This window comes from Poromitra crassiceps, assembly GCF_964638095.1.
Source record: "Poromitra crassiceps genome assembly, chromosome: 6".
In the NCBI taxonomy this organism is placed as follows: domain Eukaryota; kingdom Metazoa; phylum Chordata; class Actinopteri; order Beryciformes; family Melamphaidae; genus Poromitra; species Poromitra crassiceps.
In genome coordinates this window covers 16,651,269-16,659,990 of record NC_139627.1, presented here as the reverse complement: position 1 = coordinate 16,659,990, position 8,722 = coordinate 16,651,269, and the positions used below count along the sequence as shown (strand labels likewise).

At 47.1% G+C, this 8,722-nt stretch overlaps 1 pseudogene across 1 annotated transcript; it reads left to right on the top strand.

The window, feature by feature from the left end:
* Positions 1-946: 946 nt before the first annotated feature.
* Positions 947-8,287, top strand: LOC310777750 (RB1-inducible coiled-coil protein 1 pseudogene; annotated as a pseudogene). Its single transcript has 2 exons — positions 947-5,114; positions 8,085-8,287. The product of its transcript is annotated as an RB1-inducible coiled-coil protein 1 pseudogene (transcript).
* The last annotated feature ends 435 nt before the right edge of the window (positions 8,288-8,722 follow it).

Below are 8,722 nucleotides of genomic sequence, written 5' to 3'. Positions count from 1 at the left end.
CGGCTAATCGTGTAGATAAACTATGCAGACAGACAGACAGAGGCAGAGGGGGGGCTCAGTTGTGTGCGCGGATTGACTGCTGTTCGCAGCCGTCAGCTGCAGACAGAGCAATCTATATGGCTCTGGCTGCAGCATGAGCGGTTTCTCTTTGATCACGGGGGTTTTTCCAGCTGTTTTCCGGACCTTTCTCTAATCTGGAGAGCACTGTCGCCACCTAATGAGTCCGTAAAATAGGTTATACACCTTCAATAGCTCCCATATTGGTACAGGAGATGCCTGAGGCTTTGATCCACGTCCCACCGTCAAAAAACGCATTTGACGTCGATCGACGTCCTTGGCACTCTACGTCACTATTTACTTTGACGTCGATCGACGTCCTTGGCACTCAATGAGTTAATTATCTCCTGATCTGTCTGTGTGAAAAATGCCATTTTATTGTCAGAATGTTCAGAAGATATATGGCTTCGGAAAACGGGCCCAATATTTACTTTGATGACTAAGGGAGCAAAATAATCTGTCATAATCTGAGATCACGTTCACTCCTCCCATTGACTCCAATAGACTCAGGATGTGCTGCAAGTCTCCTAAGTGGGCATGGCAGTGGAAAACCATGGCCAAAACCCACATGACGCAGAATACAGGAAGGGATTGAAAGATGGGGTGTCTCGCTTTGATATCCCATTGTCTCTGGTCTGGTCACTACTATGTGATGTCATAAATACTCTGATAATGTCATACCTACTGATGGGTGGTGATGTTATAAATCTCTGAAAATGTCATACCTACTGTTGATGTCATAGACATTGTAACATCATCAGTGATGTCATAAATCCTTCCCTGCTGAGGTTATACATCGGACGATTTTTGGTCATTGCCTTGGAAATGACTTAATGAGCAAACCCAGTCTTTAAGATAGGCGAGTGTGAAGATCTCTGGGAGCTTCAACATGAAGTTGTATGTGTTCCAGGTTAACAATGGCAGCACACTGTCATTTGACATTGAGTTTGCTGTCCAAACTGTGCAGGAGCTTAAAAATGCCATCCAGGTAAAATATAAGATTGCAACGCAACATCAAGTCCTTGTTGTCAATGGAGGGGAGTGTATGGCTGCAGAGAGGCGAGTCTGCAGCTACAGCGCTGGCACTGACACCAACCCCATATTCCTATTCAACAAAGAGATGATCTTGTGTGACCGAGATCCAACAATCCCCAAAACCACCTTCTCGATTGAGAGTGAGATTCAGGTTAGGGTGGAAGAGTCTCTTATGATGCCAGCTGCCTTTCACACCGTTGCCTCGCGGACACAACTTGCTGTGGAAATGCATGAAGTTGCAGAGAAACTTTGCTCTTCCTGTGTATGTTTGGTTCATGATGAACACCTCCAACACCAAGGCTGGGCTGCTCTGATGGCTAATCTGGATGACTGCACCCTGTCTTATCAGAAGTTGCTCAGGAAATTTGACACTGCATACACAAATTACCAACACGACTTGGAGGGAATTAAATTGAAACTCTCAAAGCTAGGGACCGCAGTCTCTGTCATGGCCAAGATACCCATGCTGGAATGTTTGATAAGACATAGTTATAGCATTGAGAGGTCTAGCTCAACCCCAGGAAAGGACTCAGATGAGACAGAGGGGGAGAAAACCACAGACTCTGTGCTCTGCACTGCTGATATACAGAGGACCATTAAGTTACCTGCATCTTTCTCTGCTCTGGGTGCAGCCACATCTGAACTGATTGAAGAACCGGACACAAATGAAATGACTGACAATGGTGGGCTGAGGGCTGCCCTCCAGGAAGACGACACTCCAGAGCTGGCCAACCCTCCCTCCTTTAATGTCACACTACTAGACTGGATCAATGTACAAGACAGGCCCAATGATGTGGAATCAGTTGTGAGGAAATGTTTTGATTCCATCAACAGGCTTGACCCAAGCATCATCCAGCCCTTCCTGGCAGATTGTCGAGACACAATTGCCAAACTAGATGATCAAAACATGAAAGCCATCAAGGGGCTTGAGGAAAGGATGTGTCTTCTAGACCAAATGATTGCAAGCTGTAAGAAGTTGGTGAATGAACAGAAAGAACATGCTCAGGCTGACTTGGGCCTGAGTCACACTAGCCAGCTAATGAAAATGCTGAACAACCATGAGAAGCTGCTGGACATCAAAAAGAAGTGCACAACTGCCAAACAAGAACTTGCAAAAAACCTTCAAGTCCGACTCAAATGGTGCTGCGACGTAATGGTTCATGCAGACCAGCATGGGGAGAAGCTTCAGGCTCTACTCAGGCTACTGACTGAGCTAATGAAGAGAGTGAGGGTTGTGGAGGTCCTCAGCACTGTGCCCCAGATGTATTGTCTGGCAGTGGTGGAAGTTGTCAGGAGGAAGATGTTTATACGCCACTACAGAGAGTGGGCCCGTGCACTTGTGAAGGATGGGAAACAACTCTACGAGGTTGAAAAGTTCAAAAGGGAAACATTTGGGAAACTCTTTAGAAAGTCTTTCCTCAGAAATCGCTTGTTTAGAGGACTTGATTCATGGCCTCCCACATCATTTTGTACACAAAAGCCCAGAAGGTTTGACTATGAGCTTCCAGACATTTCACTTGACAACCTGCAGTACCTGAAGTCTTGTTGTCCTGCAGAGGTGCACCCTTTCCTCGTGGTTCCCACACTATGTGACTTTGAGCCCTTAAATCAGCATCTAGTCCAAGCTACACAGAGTGGGGATGAGATGTCTCAAACCATATATAGCCAGAGTGATGAGAGATCAAATGCATTTATCCCACAGTCTGAAGGCATGCCAACCGCTGTCTCCAAAAAAACCTCGTGCCCCACCTGCCAGCCCCTAAATGTACCCATCCCCGGCCCATTAGAGGACCCAGACAGCATTGAAACCTTTGAAAAAATCAACTACCTAAACATGGACCCAGTCCTTCAGCAGGGCTCCCTTGACCTTGATTATTTGGCAGAAAACCCCAAATCTCAATTCATGTCTGCTGTTAATGAATTTGTGATTGAAGAAAACTTGACATCGCCCAACCCCATCAGTGACCCTACTAGTCCTGAAATGATAGCGGAGTCACTGTATTACTCTGTGATCAATGTTATTGACAAGCGTATGCAGGATACCAGAACACGAGAGAGGGGGAACTCAAAGATAGCTTTTCTGAAGCAGATTATCAAGAAGTACCGATCTGCTGCAGATGAGTCCCAGTCCAACTTAAGAAGTGTCAAGGATGACCTCTACCACTTTAGAGGTCTGGTACTGAAGGAACATCGTGACTTTGGCTTTGCCCTCAAGGCCATCACCATTGAGGTACGCAGCATTCTGGACAATATCCACCAATCCCATGAACTGGAGATGAGGGAGCAACACCAAAGTGAGTTCCTTTCCCCTCGACAAAGCCTCCAGGAGCAGGTCCAAACCCTGACAGAGGAAAACCAGGTCAACCAGAATATTGTCAAAGATATGCAACATGCTATGCTGGAGCTGAAAGGGCTTCTGGAGCACAAGGAGAAAGAACTCATTCAGATTGAGAGGGACCGGGAGCGATGGGTTGAGGCAGAGACTAGCCAGACAGAGAGGATTAAAAACCTGCACCTGAAGATCGATGATCAAGCTGAAGAAATCAAGACTCTCTCAACCTCCAGAGACTCCCTGACCAGCCAGCTTGAGAATTTGCGCTTTGAGATTGAACGTGGCCAGCGAAGGGAGTTGGAAGAGGTTGAGCATGTTGAGAGGAAACATACTGAGCAGCAGCAGAAACTCCAGTCAGACTTAGACCAGCAAGCGGCTGCTCTATGTGAAGAAAAGGAAGAGCAGTTCAGGAGTTTCCAGGAGCGGGAGCAAGATTTGAGGACTGTTATCTGCAATTTGGAGACAGAAAATGACCTGCTCTCTAACAGATTAGAGCTGGACAGACAAGCAGTCCAGAAAAGTTTAGATAAAGATGAGACCTTGAAGGTTGCATTACCAGATGTCTTTAAAGAGTTAAAGCAACAAAAGGAGGAGATGGAGAGGAGACTTTTAGACAAAATTAGAGAACTTGAAAATGAGCTTCACTGGAGACAATCCTCAAAAAGGGAGGAAGGGTTGTCCCTGCATGCTGATGGCCATGCAGCAGCCTCAGCACCTTTCTCTCTGGATTCTGCCCTCCAGGAGCTGCTGCAGCAGGAGAGGGCCTCCCTGCAGACACAGATGGAGCTCCTGGAGAAAAGGAAAAATGAGGAGATGCAGAACCTCAAGATATCACTCATAGGCGAGCAGCAGACTAATTTCAACACTGTTCTTACCCGAGAGAAGCTGAAGAAGGAGCAGATCATCAATGAGCTTACAGAGAAGTTGCAGAAAGTTACCCAGCAACAGGACAAGGACAAAGCTCTGATAGAGACTCTCTCAGCAGATCAAGCTAGCATTATGCAGGAGAAGAAGAACCTGGAGGAGGAGCTGCACTGCCTGCACAGCACCACCCTGGTTTCCTCCACTTTTTTCACTTCTGCCTCCACAGCTCAAGAGGCCTCAGAAGCTGGAGACAGTGTCCTACTGTTAGCTAGGTCCGTGCCTGTCGCAGGGGCCTCTTCCTCCGAGTCCCTATCTGAAATGTACAGACTGGTCTCTGTGGCAGCCATTCGTGATGATGAACATGTTGAGTCAGTAGTGGAGGCTAACATGGTGACAGTCCCTGATAACATCTTTATGTCAGAGGAGAAACAGCGAATACTCTTACTTGAGAGGAATTTACATATGAAGGAAGAAGAAAACAAGCGCCTCACTCAAAGACTGATGTCTCAAAGCATGTCGTCTTTGTCATCACGCCATTCAGAGAAAATTGCCATCAGAGATTTTCAGGTAGGCGATTTGGTCCTCATCATTCTTGATGAAAGGCATGAGAGGCATGTGCTGTTCACGGTCGGTCCCACCCTCTACTTCCTCCACTCAGAGTGTCTCACTGCACTGGACCTCAAACCAGCATCAGGGACCTCAAGACAACCATGGGTTCTTGGGAAGGTGATGGAGAAGGAATATTGCCAGGCAAAAAAGGCACCGAACAAGTTCAAAGTTTCTTTGGGAACAAAGTTCTACAGAGTGAAAGCTGTTCCTGTTACATGTGACATCACTGATGATCCCGCATATGATGTCACTGATTATGTCAATGGTGATTTCACTGATGATGTCACTGTTGACATTGTGACAACATAACTGCATCACTGATGATGATAGGAGATGCTGCAGACTTCTGCAGTAAAGTGGCTGCTGTAGACCCAGAAGGCGGAGGAGCGGGGTTCAATTCCCGGCAGTGATACTTCCGGCTTGGTAAGACGTTCCTACAGACCGTGTCTGCGGGTGGGACAGTGGGGTATGGGAGGCGGTAATGCAACATAAAGGATGCCAACTGCCGTAAAACACCACAGAGGAAGAAGAAGGCGGAGCCATAGGGTTATGTTGCAGCTCAACGGGCAAGGGGCAGGACAGACCAGATGCAGGACGTACAGGCAGGGTATCAACCAGAGCCTACACAGGGTCAGCAACACAAGTGTTCATAATGTCTTTCAGACTAGGCACAAGTTCTAGCAGCCATGGCTTGGAAGAACCAGAAGTGAGTGCCAGAGAAAAGGCTGCATTCTTCTACTCAATACTGGAGGTCTCTTGGCGGTAGGTAGTTAATCGCTCCCCTGCTTACAAAGGTTAATTCAGCTCCTTCTACATGACTGCTACATCCATGTTCGCCCAGGTCGTATTGTGACGATAGGATCCGTCAAGAGATTAAAGGTCAGTTCATGAGCTATTGAAAACAGCTGATAACTTATGATGAGGTCATGTTGCGCGGGGGAAAACGGTTAATTTCAACACCTTGCCGCCTTTCCATCGTTAAATTAAAAGAAAGCAACTTTAATAACTTCGGTATGTTTAGGCAAGTAAAATAGTGTAAACAAACTGGGTTAAGGTTAGCATTATGGTTTGGGTTGGGCTTAAACAACAACAAAAACGTTAAATGTGGCTTACGGTTGAAACGTAGACTTTGAACACGCTGGGGATCGAACATGGCCCTCGTGTGAAAGCAAAGTGTTTCCGCCCTTCATCCATCCCGACCACAACATCCTTACTGGCCACTAAATGTTGATATACATGTATATCTACAAATGTGACATGCAAGATATTTTTGGTTCACAAATGTGATATTACATTACATTACATTACTAATTTCTATGATATTCTACGTATCCGTGGTTTGCAGAAACAATGGCAACATTTTTATTCTGGTGCCCAGGCTGGGAGCAATGTGGAACATCTGCATCTATTCACCATATTGTTGTGTTACATCCCTGCTGCAGGTTGAGGTGGCGTGTGGGGCTGTGAGAGGCGTCAGGGGGTGTTGACTCACCACCCATGAGAACGCGTGTCGTCTCTCCTTTGGTCTTCCGGTCACTTCGGCCTGTGTCTCTGCGGTCGCCTTCTACATCTGACAAGCCCACACCAAAGCCTTGTTTCATCCTCTGCTCCTCAAGCCGGGAATAACACTTCAGGTAAAGGAGCATGCATGTGATGAACAGAGAGCGAGAGAGAGAGAGGCAGGCTCTATGGTGTTTTCTCACCCTGTGGGCAGTGAGGGAGATCAGAATAGAGAGATCAGATCTGAATAGTGTGTAGGTCATAAAAGATGGAAAGAATATCATTTTGCTGACCAGAAAACAACAAAAAGCTATGTTGAAGATTGAGACAAAAGTAGGCCCTATATCTGTGTAGTTTGTGCTTATCTTACATTTCTGCTTGTGGAGTGGCGTGTTTTGTATTGATTTCTGAAATTGGCAGTGTAATTACATGGTTTATTTTTTGGGCATTTTGCCTTCATTTCCATAGGACAGTAGGCAGACAGGAATGGTGGGGAGAGAGAGGGGACGACACATGGCAAAGGACCCCGGGCCGGACTCGAACCCGCGTCGGCCGCGCAAAGGACCGAGCCCCCGCCGCACGCGTGCCACCAGGTGAGCCACAGTGCAATTACATTGTTGGAAACAGAATAATTAATATGAATGAATAATAATTAATTAACAATCTATTGGGGTCTTTATTTCATGAGCAGTCTACCAGCTAGGGACCTGTTCAGAGAGCATACAGACGTCAATGTTACCAGGTAAACCGTAAGCTGGACTGCAGGTAAGTTTGGTGCCTTAGATGTTTAGCCTATACAGTATCACCTCCACTGCTAGTCTAGACATATAGTCAGGAAATTGGTATTTTTCAACCTGGACCCTATTTTCCTATCTTTTTTAGATTTGGTTACACACTAACAAACAAACTGGATCAAGTGAAATGTAAGGAAAAACATTTTATTTCTCTGTAGGGTCCTTTATATAATGTCAGACACTTACAATAACAATCAACCTGTCAGCATGCATTGAGCGCACATGCCCTATCAGATTACATTGCAGCCTGTTTTGTGACTGTCGGCTGAAACCCTCACTCAATAGGAAAAAAAAGATTCCCCATATGTCACGGGGTGTATTCACACTTAGCTCGTTTGGAGCAGTTGTTTCAAAACCGGGAGCGTCTCCCCGAAAGATCGGTTTGTGTGGGCATATGTGAACACAGCACTCGCACTCGGATGCGGAACAAAACAAGCAGGCCGAGATCACCAACGTAGCGTCGGAGTGGGTTTCGATCCGGCGATCTCTCGCACTGCAGGTGTAACCGAATGAATGTGAGTCCTCGTGAGTCCCGAGTGGTAGCGAGTAGCTTGGTTAAACTCACTCCCCCAGTATAAAGGCCCATTAATCAGCTCCGCCAAGGGAGCTAGCTCTCTTGGTGAAGTGGTTAGCGTGTCCGCCTTACAAGCCGAAGGTCGGCAGTTCGAATCCACCCCTGGGCAAGCCCTTAACATGGGTTGCTGCAAGTACTACCAACACAACGCAGTTACACAGGCATCCGCCATATCCAGTCGGAAAAAGCGCCAGTCAAGCGGACATGTTGGAGCCGAGTGTTACAGTTGTCCAGTCTTTATAGAAGCTCGCCCATGCACGCCAGAAGGGCCGGCTCAACTCAGTGGACTTCCGCAACCTCCACGTGCCACACACCACAGTGAGACCACACACCACAGTGAGACCACCCCCTCATGGTATCATGCTGTGCATCCCACGCCCCCAAAGGAACGCCTATGAAGAGCTGGAGCAGGACAATCCCGCCGCTGCCACCAATGTAGCGTCCGAGCGAGTTTCGATCTGGCAATCTCTTCCACTCCAGGCATCCGCCATATCCAGTCGGCTAAAGGGCCAGGCCCGCTAGTCAAGCGGACATGTTGGAGCCGAGTGTTACACCAAGAACACAAAACGATGGGAAAATACGGTTCAGGTTGAAAAACACAGAAGTTTCCTTTTATGTAAACAGTTCCTTTGAAGTTAACAGTACTTCTACTTGATTGAGACATCCTAGTAAGCTTTCCACCACTGGAAAGTTCCCACTTGGCCACTTGATAACCCCAATGACTGTCCGTGCTCTCACCACCTCTCTCCTCTAACCTCCAAGCTCAGATTTTACATCATGTTCTCGCGCTAACACAAGGGAGAGTTCAGAACAGACCAGGGGCCCTATCATCGTAAAAGCGGTCAATTAGTGCTTGCGCATTTCTCCCTGCCGCGCTAAATGCCTGTGCGCTCGGCGCAAAGCTCCAAATAGGCGCGTTTAAGTCAAGAATTATTCACAGGTGTGGCCTGGCAATGC